The 14,484-nt window shown below is 48.3% G+C and overlaps 1 protein-coding gene across 2 annotated transcripts in view; it reads left to right on the top strand.

Moving 5' to 3' along the window:
- Positions 1–936: 936 nt before the first annotated feature.
- The window catches only part of TMBIM1 (transmembrane BAX inhibitor motif containing 1), a 57,859-nt gene continuing 44,311 nt past the window's right edge, over positions 937–14,484 (top strand). Inside the window, exon 1 of one of the 2 annotated variants that reach the window (XM_066575227.1) lies at positions 937–1,049. The gene's annotated coding sequence lies outside the window, so the exon portion shown is untranslated. Of the gene's footprint in view, positions 1,050–11,302; positions 11,432–14,484 lie in introns of those variants that run through there. The other variant, XM_066575228.1, reaches the window with a different exon arrangement.

Here is a 14,484-nt window from a genome sequence, read left to right as displayed (position 1 = left end):
GAGATCGGTCTTGCGCTATCTTTCGCTGTGGCACGCAGCAAGCTCCTATAGACTTCTATGGTGAGTGGAAAAAAGGGAGGGGGGAGGAGTTACTCTGCGTCCAACGCTGGGAAGAGAAGACCGCTCGCCGTAATTAGGCATTCTGAGGATTTCTGCTGATTGGTTCTTGCTATCGCTTCAGCGTTTTTTAAACATTTGCGCAGCAGTGCTTCGTAGCTTTAAATACGCCAATTACAATCGGCAGTCGATCGTGGCAAGAATTCATGCATGCAAATATACAGTGCGTACGGGTGAGCGTATAAACGCTTACGGGCGTGTGAATGTCAATTGCGGATGGGCTGCGGGTCGGACGGCTTCCATTGACGTCAATAGAAGCCATCCGCGTGGAAGCCGCAGAAAATCGCAGTCGTGGTCGGTTCGTGAGAGCGGAAATGCGAATGCTCTATTGGTGTGAAATTCCGCGATTCAAACCCGGCCGTGCGCAGGCTCTATTTACACGGGTGGGTGTGACATCAGTCCCAGCGACGAATACCGTACTTGTGCAACCGCAAGATTTATGCAATTCGATATATTTGGCGAGACGGACGCACGGGATTTTTAAACGCTTTTTTCCTGTGAGTGAAAATTGCATTTTATTTTAATAGTAAAAAATAGAGGAATCGCATCGCAATGGCATCGCCGGTCACGTGAGCGCGATGACATCCATAGAACATAATGGGTGATACCCGCGCAATAGTCGGACCTGCATCGCTGCTTCTTAGCGAGAACGCCCTGTAAATAGGCGCGTTGTGAATAATGGCTTCTCTTCATGTGTGTCTCGCTACACACAGAGATGGCCCCTGTAAATACTCCCCAGACTGTAAAAGGTTAATGCTGAGACTTGCATTCCCCAGCATGGCCTGGCAGAGGGCGCTGTGGTCGCACATCCTGGGTTTGGCTCTTGTAGTTGGGTAGGGAGTGTTGAGAAAAGTCTTTTCCATCCACACCCAACTCCTAATTCCAGACGGGTGAGAGCAGAATCCGCCAGGCAGGAGGGCGCCAGGAACGAGGTAGGAGAGGGGCGCCGGGCTCTTGGGGTAACTGGGATTTGGGGCACAAACCTCTACAGCAGCAGCGCAAGAAGCCACATGGCGATGTGTTTACTCCCTATTGTTTGGCAGGTGGGCAGAGGAGGGGGTCTGCCCTGACAGCGTTGGCGCCGCATGATGTAGATTGTAAGCTCCTCAGACAAGGATCCGTATATTCTTACTGTTCTGGAATCAGTTAGTCGCCTTAAATGTGCTTCAAATTCTGGGCGGGTAGGGATCAGCCGCTGGACGGGGAAGCCCCCCACGTCCTTAACCCCCGTTATTGCCTTCGTACACTTTAGGTCTCTATAGATGGCTATGAAAGATTTATGTCCTCTAAAAGATGCGGTACTTAAAGGGGAAGTCCACTTTTAACAACCGGGTGCCTAAAGTGTTAAGTTTTCCCATTCTGGCCCTTAAGATGCGATCCGGAGGGCCACGGGTATCCGTTTACATCACTGCATCCTTGTCCGCGGCTCTCGGGACACACACGGCGATGTCTATGTACAACGCTCATCCGTAGACGTAAACAAAGCCAGCCGTGACCCGCGAGCCGCTGTCACTATTCAGGTGGCCAATCTATAATGTTTGGGTTTTTTAAAATAAAAGTGTGCTTCCCCTTTAAGAGCCGGGGCTGCGGGGAGTAACAAGAGTAACGTGATGTATCTATTTTAATAACAGAAGTCACTCTGTTGCCGTCTCGTTATTTTGCAAACAAGCCGTATAGCGAATCCTTTTACAGCAGAGCGGGAGTGACAGATGTAGCAGAGCTGAGGTGGGCGGCAGATGTGCCGTTCCAGCATCTACATTATATTTCACAGTTAAAGGGATTACAAACTACAGGTGGCCTATCAGGTCTATAACTAGTAGATCAGCAGATGTCTGCCACCCAGAATCCCCTCTGATCACCTGATTGCTGTTCGGTGTGTTCATACAATGAGCTGATTTGTGCAGGAAGCAGACAGCTCCATTCCCACTGCAGTGGCCAGGCTTGGTATTGCAGGCCAAGTTCTCATTCACTTCAGTGCGAGTTAAGCATGCAATACCAATCCTGACCACTGCAGTCAGAACGGAGCTGTCTGCTTCCTGCAGAAATCCGCTCAGTACACAAGCACACTGACCCAATGAACAGCTGATTGGCAGGCATCTCTGGCAACGGACCCCTCTCGATCTACTATTCTGCTGATAGGCCATCAGTACTTTACAACTGGCCATCCCTTTAGTTGTAGGTTGGCACAGCACAAGAAAAGCTCCTGGAAACCGTCAACAAGCTGCTGTTGTTGGATCTTAAACATATTTTTATTCCAATTGTGGCTTTTCTGATGGCCAAGAGAGCTCCCCTCATTACTGCAGATCATAGCACATCTAAATGGTGTAATTAGCACTTGAATACCTCATATCTTCATGTGCTAACGAGCCCGGACACAGAACATAGTGTTAAGCTAATTATAATGGCACCATAAAAGCAAAGGTTACTATTAAAGGGGTTTTCCTGCAACTTAAAGGAGTTGATAGGGGTAGAAAAAACATGGCTGCTTTCTTCCAAACACAGCGCCACTTTTGTCCGTAGGGTTGTTTGTGGAATTGCAGCATACACTTAAATGGAGCTGAGCCGCAATATCTGACACAACCAACAACAAGGGTGGCGCTGTGTTTGGAAGACAGCAGCCATGTTTTTCTAACCCTGGACAACCCCTTTAGTATTGCTCTACAACCAGTCTGTACTTCCTGGTTGCTGATGACTGGCGGGTGATGGGGCGACAACAGGTTGAGGATGGCGCAGCCGCTGACAGACGCAGACGGGCGATCTTTTTTTTTTGTTTGTTTTTAATAAAAATATAATTTTACTGAATCTGAACTTGTAGCGGTGACCTCTTCTCTCCGTTGGCGGGTGCGGGGTGCCTCCCCTTCCACCGCAGCCAGTGATTGGCTGCAGCAGTCATGTTCTGTTCAGCAGCAACAGTAGAGAGAAGTTGTGGCGCAATTTTAAGTTGTGGGAAATCCCTGCGCAGAACTGGACGGACCTGCTGCACCATCACGGAAGGACCATTGTGTCCTCCTACAGATAAAGGTAAGCACAATAGAGGAGCGGCCGACATTGCTGACTGTTTCCAGCTGACGGCAAAATCTCAAAATGAGGAATACTCTCCTAGAAGTCTACAGCGACTCATGGAGAAAGCAAAGGTGGCTCCATCATACAGAGCGTTAGAGACTGACACTACAGCGGCTCATGGAGAAACCAATGGTGGCTCCATCATACAGAGCGTTAGAGACTGGCACTACAGCGGCTCATGGAGAAACCAATGGTGGCTCCATCATACAGAGCGTTAGAGACTGGCACTACAGCGGCTCATGGAGAAACCAATGGTGGCTCCATCATACAGAGCGTTAGAGACTGGCACTACAGCGGCTCATGGAGAAACCAATGGTGGCTCCATCATACAGAGCGTTAGAGAGTGGCACTACAGCGGCTCATGGAGAATCCAATGGTGGCTCCATCATACAGAGCGTTAGAGACTGACACTACAGCGGCTCATGGAGAAACCAATGGTGGCTCCATCATACAGAGCGTTAGAGACTGACACTACAGCGGCTCATGGAGAGAAACCAAAGGTGGCTCCATCATACAGAGCGTTAGAGACTGGCACTACAGCGGCTCATGGAGAAACCAATGGTGGCTCCATCATACAGAGCGTTAGAGACTGACACTACAGCGGCTCATGGAGAAACCAAAGGTGGCTCCATCATACAGAGCATTAGAGACTGGCACTACAGCGGCTCATGGAGAAACCAATGGTGGCTCCATCATACAGAGCGTTAGAGACTGACACTACAGCGGCTCATGGAGAAACCAAAGGTGGCTCCATCATACAGAGCGTTAGAGACTGACACTACAGCGGCTCATGGAGAAACCAATGGTGGCTCCATCATACAGAGCGTTAGAGACTGACACTACAGCGGCTCATGGAGAAACCAATGGTGGCTCCATCATACAGAGCGTTAGAGACTGACACTACAGCGGCTCATGGAGAAACCAATGGTGGCTCCATCATACCAAGCGTTAGAGACTGACAGTACAGCGGCTCATCGCACACAAACCGTTGCAAGAGACACCGGCGACGCCATACATAATACAAGACTGAACTTCGTTGGGTGGCATATATTGACCCTGTAGGTGGTACATCCTATGTGACATAAGTGACGCCAACACTCCCCAATTAGGAGTTGCGTATATCGTGTCGCTTTGGAGGGACACCTCACAGCGAATTTCACAAATATCCGTAACACTTGAGGCTCTTTTACACGGAACGCTTATCGTTCAAAAAAATGGATTAAACGTGAAAAAATGTCCAATAATGATTCGGGGTGAACACGGCCGACGATGGATGAGAGTCCGTTCACCGACCATTCATCGTTCATCTCATGCGAGTGCGAGAGTCGCTGGTGTGTTCACTAATTGTTCTGTTTAAACATCGATCGGCCATTCTCGGTCACTCATGCAGCGAATAGGAACGACTGGCTGATGTAGCGAGCGAAAGCTTTATCTGCCTGTACGAATGGGCTGCCCGAGCGCTAATCATCAGGTGTGAAAGCACACCTACATAACAGATCATTACATGGAATTACCTGGCTGGTATCGCAGTGTAGCATGAGACACCGAACCCGCCGCAGCGGATGCAACTCATTATCATTCATTGTTATATAATAGGTAATACATCGTTCTGTACTGATGGTGAAGTAGTGACTGGTCATGTGATATCGAGCAGCCAGCTGTCACAAATAGTGGGTTAAAAAAATGTTACTTCAGTACCAGGTAACATAGGGGGCAGTATTAGTTATATTCTTGTACATAGGAGCAGTATTAGGCTGCATTCAGACGAACATATATCGGCTCGGTTTTCAGACGAACATATATCGGTTTTCACACCGAGCCGATATACGTTGTCCTCGTGTGCAAGGGGGGGAGGATGGAAGAGCCAGGAGCAGGAACTGAGCTCCCGCCCCCTCTCTGCCTCCTCCCCGCCCCTCTGCACTATTTGCCCTGCCGCCGGCCCAAGTTCCTGCTCCTGGCTCTTCCATCCTCTCCCTCCCCCCCCGCACACCAGGACCATGTATATCCGCTCAGCGTCAAAACCGAGCTGATATACGTTCATCTGAATGCAGCCTTATAGTAGTTATATTCTTGTACATAGGGAGCAGTATTATAGTAGTTATATTCTTGTACATAGAGGGCAGTATTATAGTAGTTATGTTCTTGTACATAGGGGGCAGTATTATAGTAGTTATATTCTTGTACATAGGGGCAGTATTATAGTAGTTATATTCATGTACATAGGAGCAGTATTATAGTAGTTATATTCTTGTACATAGAGGGCAGTATTATAGTAGTTATATTCTTGTACATAGGGGGCAGTATTATAGTAGTTACATTCTTGTACATAGGTGGCAGTATTATAGTAGTTATATTCTTGTACATAGGGGCAGTATTATAGTAGTTATATTCTTGTACATAGGAGGCAGTATTATAGTAGTTATATTCTTGTACATAGGGGGCAGTATTATAGTAGTTATATTCTTGTACATAGGGAGCAGTATTATAGTAGTTATATTCTTGTACATAGGGAGCAGTATTATAGTAGTTATATTCTTGTACATAGGCGACAGTATTAGAGTAGTTATATTCTTGTACATAGAGGCAGTATTATAGTAGTTATATTCTTGTACATAGGGGGGAGTATTATAGTAGTTATATTCTTGTACATAGGAGGCAGTATTATAGTAGTTATATTCATGTACATAGGGGGCGGTATTATAGTAGTTATATACTTGTACATAGGGGGCAGTATTATAGTAGTTATATTCTTGTACATAGGGGACAGTATTACAGTAGTTATATTCTTGTACATAGGGAGCAGTATTATAGTAGTTATATTCTTGTACATAGGGGGCAGTATTATAGTAGTTATATTCTTGTACATAGGGGGCGGTATTATAGTAGTTATATTCTTGTACATAGGAGGCAGTATTATAGTAGTTATATTCTTGTACATAGTAGTAGTAGTATTATAGTAGTTATATTCTTGTACATAGGAGCAGTATTATAGTAGTTATATTCTTGTACATAGGGGGCAGTATTATTGTAGTTATATTCTTGTACATAGGGGGCAGTATTATAGTAGTTATATTCTTGTACATAGGGGGCAGTATTATAGTAGTTATATTCCTGTACATAGGGAGCAGTATTATAGTAGTTTTATTCTTGTACATAGGGGGCAGTATTATAGTAGTTATGTTCTTGTACATTAGGGGGCGGTATTATAGTAGTTGTGTTCTTGTACGCTGGTGGGTGGTATTATAGTAGTTGTGTTCTTGTATGTTGGCGGGCGGTATTATAGTAGTTGTGTTCTTGTACGTTGGCGGGCGGTATTATAGTAGTTCTTGTACATTGGCGGGCGGTATTATAGTAGTTGTGTTCTTGTACGTTGGCGGGCGGTATTATAGTAGTTGTGTTCTTGTACGTTGGCGGGCGGTATTATAGTAGTTGTGTTCTTGTACTTTGGCGGGCGGTATTATAGTAGTTGTGTTCTTGTACGTTGGCGGGTGGTATTATAGTAGTTGTGTTCTTGTACGTTGGCGGGCGGTATTATAGTAGTTGTGTTCTTGTATGTTGGCGGGCGGTATTATAGTAGGTGTGTTCTTGTACGTTGGCGGGCGGTATTATAGTAGGTGTGTTCTTGTACGTTGGCGGGCGGTATTATAGTAGGTGTGTTCTTGTACGTTGGCGGGCGGTATTATAGTAGTTGTGTTCTTGTACGTTGGCGGGCGGTATTATAGTAGTTGTGCTCTTGTACGTTGGCGGGCGGTATTATAGTAGTTGTGTTCTTGTACGTTGGCGGGCGGTATTATAGTAGTTGTGTTCTTGTACGTTGGCGGGCGGTATTATAGTAGGTGTGTTCTTGTACGTTGGCGGGCGGTATTATAGTAGGTGTGTTCTTGTACGTTGGCGGGCGGTATTATAGTACTTGTATGTTGGCGGGCGGTATTATAGTAGTTGTGTTCTTGTACGTTGGCGGGCGGTATTATAGTAGTTCTTGTACGTTGGCAGGCGGTATTATAGTAGCTCTTGTACGTTGGCGGGCGGTATTATAGTAGTTGTGCTCTTGTACGTTGGCGGGCGGTATTATAGTAGTTGTGTTCTTGTACGTTGGCGGGCGGTATTATAGTAGGTGTGTTCTTGTACGTTGGCGGGCGGTATTATAGTAGGTGTGTTCTTGTACGTTGGCGGGCGGTATTATAGTAGGTGTGTTCTTGTACGTTGGCGGGCGGTATTATAGTAGGTGTGTTCTTGTACGTTGGCGGGCGGCATTATAGTAGGTGTGTTCTTGGGTACAGTAGTGAGTTCAGCTGCCCTGAAAATCAGGCTTTATTATACATAATTCCATCTTCCTCCATCTTTATGTGACTGCCGGAAATAATTTAGCTCTACTTCTCGGATCCTCCTTTTCCTGTACTTGGGGTCTTGCCCCCTCCTTGCGCACATGTGACTATCTGTGACGTTGCTGCACATCCCCTTAATGGCTCTTTAGTATATATATATAGCAGATGCTTATCCTCAAAGAGATGTGGATGTAGAAAAGGCAAACGCTTATCTCTTGGTCTCTTGATAACTGTGACCACAAGACGGAAGTCGCGTCGCACAATTCTGCTCACCAATTTCGAGGAGCTGAATTGTTAAAGGAGAAACTTCAGGAAAGGCGAAAAGACCGCCGCTACATTGTGAATTACCAAACTGAACCTGATAGCTTTGCGCTAGTTTTAATGCCGCGCCGCCGCAATCTGGAGCTGTTGGTAGATGTTACATTGGAATATCGCACATAACAGCTGCTTCTCTTTCGCCGTTTTCCCCTGGCGCGGCCCTTAGAACGTTTCCTGGCGCTGCGGCTTTAAGAAGGTCGCACGCATCTCTAGTAAAAGGTTACGGATGTGATGATTTGTTTGCGTCCCTTGTGTGAACTCGATGTAATATGAGCGGAGATACACAGCTGGGCACAGTATATAGCGGCACGTTATCTTCATGTACGCTTATTGTATACCGTCTCCATATGGTGACCGGGACCCCCAGGGATTATACTTCTGTAATCCGGTGACTGTGGTGGGGGATGTAATCCTATTACAGATGTAGGTTGGACTACAGACCCATCTTGACGCCATATAATAGTGCCACGCGCTGCCCTGTACGACACGGACCCCTTATACCCGCTGCGTTTGCAGTAGCAGCAAAGAAAATGAGATTTTCAAATTCTCGTCCTCGCACCAAATCCGTCAGTTATAGCAGCGGATATGCAGTGCGGATACCAACTGGGGCGGATCTGTTGCAGGATGTTCGCTGCCGACGCGCCGCAGGAAATCCAGAGCAAAATCTGCACCATTTGAAGAGCTGGAATCCACACTGCACATCTGTTGCTATAGGGGACAAGCTGCGGATTTAGATTCCACGCCACATATCTATTTCCACATGGATTTACTTGGCGGCTCCAGTAGTGCCTCCAATGGTAATAAAGCCCCCTGTAGCGGCCCCTAGTGGCGACGGCGGCCCCTAGTGGCGACGGCGGCCCCTGTAGCGGCCCCTAGTGGCGACGGCGGCCCCTGTAGCGGCCCCTAGTGGCGACGGCGGCCCCTGTAGCGGCCCCTAGTGGCGACGGCGGCCCCTGTAGCGGCCCCTAGTGGCGACGGCGGCCCCTGTAGCGGCCCCTAGTGGCGACGGCGGCCCCTGTAGCGGCCCCTAGTGGCGACGGCGGCCCCAGTAGCAACGGGGTGCCCTCTTTGTGCCCACCCCATCCTGAACCTACGGCCGAGCAGCAACCCCATGTGATTTTTCTTTTATATGGTTTTCAATTGCGGTTAAAAACTGCAAAAAAAACCCGCTATGTGTGAACGCAGCCTAAGGGTTTATGCCCACGAACGTGATTTCACCGCGTATTACGCGGTGAAACGTGATGCCCGCCCGCATAGTGCGCGGTGAACGGAGTCAGTGAAAGAACACTAATTTTCATTGATCCATTCACATCAGCTTATATACATTGCATGTAGATCGCAGCATGCTCTATTTCGCCGTGTATTGCGCCAGCCCTAGTGTTCCCTGTGGGTAGCGCATTCAACGCAGTTCATGCACAATACATTGCAATGCCGCTAGGCGACACAGCTGGGAACTCAAAAAAAATGAACGAAGTCAGACTGTGTGAAGGCGTGCGCCGATACACTATCGGACGCTATCTCTGTCATACGTGGTGACAGCCGGCTGCCATGATGGATGAATGCTGCGTGATCCGTGCAGCGCTTTACGCAGACGCCTAGGGGTCCATTTACATATCTTAATCTGAGCCATGTGATGAGCGCCAATCAAAGAGATCGCCATTCGTTTGCCCGACCTTCACACCGGCCGATTCATACCGTAAGGCAATGAACGTGCGGCGGTTTGTAACAGATACGGTTTCATCGCCGTCGGCTCCACAACGCCGTTTACTCAGGGCGACGTTGCCAAAATCAATGATTTTTGGTGTCGCATGAAAGATCCAATCACCCGAGGGCGAGCGTTCGCTTATTCACCTGCTGATTGGCGGCACTTTTATGCAACTCCATGATCAGCAAGCGAACGTTCTTACGACGATCATACTTTGACAATCCGCTTAAACCGGCGCTTGGAGTCGGGTTTCTCTGTCTTTCCCTCCCGGATCGCCCAGATTGATGGGTCTCTCCTATTCACAGCCGGGGAGGGATCTGAGTCAGGAGGATCTGGTCGGAGAGGTTCGGAGCGCACAAAGCGTGTTCGCTCTCCAACGCCGCGGCGCTTCACAATAAGCCGGGGTCGGGCAGCATGAAATTGGTTTTGTCCAACAACGTCCTGACTGCCCGTCGACTATGAGAACTTTTCACGCGGGACGGAATATTCCACAACAGCGTTACAGAATCCGCCCTCCTGCGGACTATGAAGCCCCCAAATCTGCACCGCTAATGTGCGGAATTAAATAGAAAATCCACAGTTACCCGTGCGAAATTGTGGGATGGCCTATACCGCCACGCTGTTGTAGAGTATTCCATCCCGTGTGAAACGTCCCTACAGGTAATGAGGGGAGGTAAAGCTTCTGGCCAGGAAGCGGTTAAAAGAAATCTACTGTATAATGAAGTTATGTAATGTAGACTGTAAAGATCTGCGCTTGCTGTCAGTGAATGGAACGTTCATTGTTTACATCCAGAGTCTGAAAACGTTTCCTGCTACAAAGTTGCTAAGTTACAAAGTATCTGCAAGTGCGGGAGTCCAAATGGGAAAAAGAGGATTAATGATACATTGTAACAAATCCTCAGCTCTGTGTAACACAGTGTGTAAGGCGAAAAAAGACACAAGTCCATCCAGTTCAGCCTGTTACCCCTATGTTGATCCAAAGGCAATCCCCCCCCCCCCCCCCCCCAATTTTCCAGGTTGGGTGAACGATTGTTTTCTTTGACTGCGGGCTCTTTTACACGACCGATAAATCGTTTGGGTTCCGCCATCTGGGGGGGCGGGGGCGCGATCCTCAGCCGCCTCTGTCTCCGTTCACATGCCAAGAATATGCATGTTACACGCTGCGTATTCACGGACCACATAACACGTACGCCCGTGTGAATGAGCCCCACGGCCGTAGATACATGGGCCAGAAAATCATGAGAGTTTTGTGCATTGAAAGACGCACAAATCCACGTGCGACAATGTAAGCCGTTATTTGGAATGTGCGTTGGTATTTACGTGGGTGATTTTTCTCGCGCAGCGCGTTCTATTTTTCTGCGAGTCGGTAGAAATTCTTCCTGTCATTTCCCATGGAAGAGAAAAAAAATCGCAAGTTTCATGTGAGTGCGATTTTTCGTTTTTCCTATTAAAAACGCAAGTGCTTTTCGAACACGCGACACGTTTACAAGTGCGATATCTGCCTGACAGCAAGCGGAGATCTTACAAATGGTGAGGGACGGACACGCAAAGTCATCACAGATCTGCCCACTATATAATGTCGCCCGGAGAATGAGAGTCTAGCGGACGCAGGTTAGTTTCGGCGCGGTTGCTACGCAGTGATGGCTCGTCGCTCGGCCGCTGTTGTGTTCTCGCTTCCTGTAGTACAAGTGGAGGTTTCTTGGCTGCTGCGAGCCGAGGACACTGGCTTCTTGTTGAGTCATGTAGGTGCGGTTGTCGGGGGTGCGGCGTCTGCTGCGCGGAGAAACACGTCCGACAGGCAGACCTCTTCCCAGAACCCCTGACGGAAGGCTGCATCTGCCAGGAGGAGCGCCCGGAGTGCTTCCTGGAGCGGTGGCCACTGGGGAAGGGCTTTCCCACTAGAGTAAGTGATGGCGTATCGTGTCTGCGCCGCAGCTTGTGTCCCTTCTACACCAGATGATTCTTGTTTAAACGAGCGCAGGAGCGAGTGACGTCACCGCCGGTTGTCCGCGCAGGCAGATCATCGTTCTATGTGAGGCACTGCACCGGGAGTGTTCGGACGCAGCGAGAAGTGAGCGAGCCGGCGATGATTTTTATGCAGATCGAAAATAAGCATCAAACGAAAAAGTGCTTCGCGTTTAGACGTAACGATTATTGCACATTTTTGTTTATTGGAACACATTTTAAGTGACAATTGTTTCAAGTGATGAGCGAGCATTGTCCTTAGCGAGTACCTGCCCGCTCGAGAGAAAAGGTTCGGGTGCCGGCTGCGGGCAGGGAGCGGCGGGGGAGAGCGGGGAGGAACGGAGGGGAGATCTCTCTCCCCCCCCCCCACTCCCCCCTGCTCACTGCCGCAACTTACCTGTCATCCGCGCCGGCAGCCGAACCTTTTCTCTCGAGCGGGCAGGTACTCGCTAAGGGCAATGCTCGCTCATCACTAGCCTTTACCCATCCTGGTGCTACAGAAAGCAATGTTGTACAGTCGCTATTAACCCCTTAGTAACGAGTTTTGGGGGATTTCATTTTATTTTCCACCAACATGGCGGTATGCGGTTTGCTTTGAGTGACGAGCTTTAATTTTTATTAGTACCAATTTTATTACCTTTTTATTGAGCTTTTTGGGAGGCAAAATCAACAAAACATGCGATTTTTGGTTCTGATTAAGGGCTCATTCACACAACTGTGATTCTGGCACGTTTTATGGCCGCGATGCCCGGCCACGTGACACCTAGCGAATGGAATCCATTACAGTAAATAGACTTTCATTGACCCGTTTAGCGTGTAGATACGTGTGAGGAGAAGCAAATCGCAGCATGCTCTATTGCTCGGCGTATCGCGCAGCATGAGCCCTGTATGTTTTATATGGGCAGCATATGCGAGCGCTGTCCGTACGCAATACATGTGGGCGGAGTTTTCATACGCAACCGCAACAGAGCAGGGAATTAGAGGGAAAAAAAAGTCACCCTGCATTTTACGGATGCGGCTGTGTGAACGAGCCCTTATTGTACAAGTCATTACGGAGGTACGTTTTTATAAAAAATGATTATTTATAAGCAAAGAAGGTAAAGTGTGCAAAAAAAAAAAGGGGTTATTTTTGTTATTGCTATTTTTTAATGTTCTTTTTAAAATTCATTTAACTTTTTTCGTTACATTTTTTTTAATGTACCTTATGGGGACTTGAACCTACGGAGCTATGATCGTCATATAATATCACTATTATTAGTGATCATTAGGCCATGGATAACGCAGACTCCATTGTCTGGTTGCCATAGCAACCCATTGGTCCTCCCGATTACATTGCAGTGTCCTCCCTCTGTGAACCCGTTACACACTGTAATCAACATTGATTGCAGCATGCAATGGGTTAACAGCATGGCTCAGTGTTCTCACCGCTCCTTGCTGTTACAGCGGGAGGCTATCTGTCAGTCACAACCGACTCCTGCCGCGGATGGCGTCCTCAGCTCGGAGTCTGTGCCATCCATAAGGCATACGTTTAGGTCCATTTGCGGGAACCCCTTCCCAGGCAGGATGTAAACTTACGCCCTGCAGCAGGAAGGGGTTAAAGGGTTATTCCCTTTTTGGCCGAGACGGCAATACCCTTCTGTACATGACTGTCAAGTGTACAGAAACCACCAAGCGGGCTGTGCTACCCTGTTTCTGCACCTTCGGACCACCCTACTCCAGGTGGCTGGGCTCACTTCTTGAGATAGATGCAGGATCCAGACGTGGGACCCACATGTATCAAACTGCAGATATGGCATAGCAGTCTGAGATGGGAATACTACTTAAAGGGGTATTCCGGTGACATTAACCCCTTAATGACTTGCCCCCCCCCCCTTTTTTTTCCCCGCACTTTCAAAAAACCATGCCTCCTATTTATTCATCATAGAGACTAGAAAAATGAATGAAACGGCATGCGCATGCTCGGCCACCACTTCATTCATTTCAGTGAGAGCTGGAGATTGCGGAGCGCTAGAACTTTTCAGCGCACCATTGAAATGTATGGATCGGCGGCTGACCTTGCCCACTGCTGTTCCATTCATTTTGACGGTCTCTTGGGAGACGTGGAACCCCCGTTCTGGCTGTCAGTGGTGGTCCCTGCGGTTGGACCCCCAACAGTCAGCTAGTTATCCCCGTTACCTGCATTCTGTGACTAGACTGAGGGGCGCGGCTGCCATTCTCGAACTCGCACAGATGTTCCCCATACAGGCTGCATTTCTGGAGTGTTTCAGTGCTTTTGACTTGGCGCCAAGCATGTGCTGTATGTGGCGTACGGCGGTACCAGGCGGGCACCGCACATTCTCATGGATTTGCACAGTACGGAAATAGTTTTCACCTCCAGCTTGTTGGTAACCTAAACCTTCCAGAGTATAACGGATGGGAAGTTCACGCAACGTAAAACGCGTTGGTAGTAAGTCGGTCTCTGATGCCTTGTCGTAGCAGAGCGATGATCTCCTAGTTTTTGCTTCCAGGGCATGCTGGGATTTGTAGTTTTGCAGTAGCAGGAGAGCTGTAATAAAATATACGGAGAGGCAGAACTCGGGGGTTCCTTTCCGCTCAGGAGATCTGAGCCCCAACGGCTTGTGGCGGCCTGCACCAGATGGGAGCTTCATGTTGGGTGTCATGCCAAGCCCCTCCTATATGGGCAGTGCATAGTGGCAAACTGGAGCCAGCAAAGGAGATGATTGGGGGCCGCCCTCCATATATACAGAACACATACATGTCCACTTACAGTTACACTCTGGACAGATCAATGCTTACTGTACCTTCCAACAGTGAACAACGAGAAGAGGGACAAGTACTGTGGAGCTCGTAATCTGCCAATTTTCATCTTGGGTCACACCCCTTTTTGCCCCCTCACAGTGATGGGTACCGGCTCAATGCTGTGATTACAGTGCAGTTACCTCTAGTTATTGGTGACGTCTGATTATTTTCTTCTCTATTTGGGCCCAGACC

Source organism: Eleutherodactylus coqui, chromosome 8 (genome assembly GCF_035609145.1).
Source record: "Eleutherodactylus coqui strain aEleCoq1 chromosome 8, aEleCoq1.hap1, whole genome shotgun sequence".
Classification (NCBI taxonomy): Eukaryota; Metazoa; Chordata; class Amphibia; order Anura; family Eleutherodactylidae; genus Eleutherodactylus; species Eleutherodactylus coqui.
The sequence above is the reverse complement of the archived record's forward strand: the minus strand, read 5'-3'. Positions and strand labels throughout refer to the sequence as shown.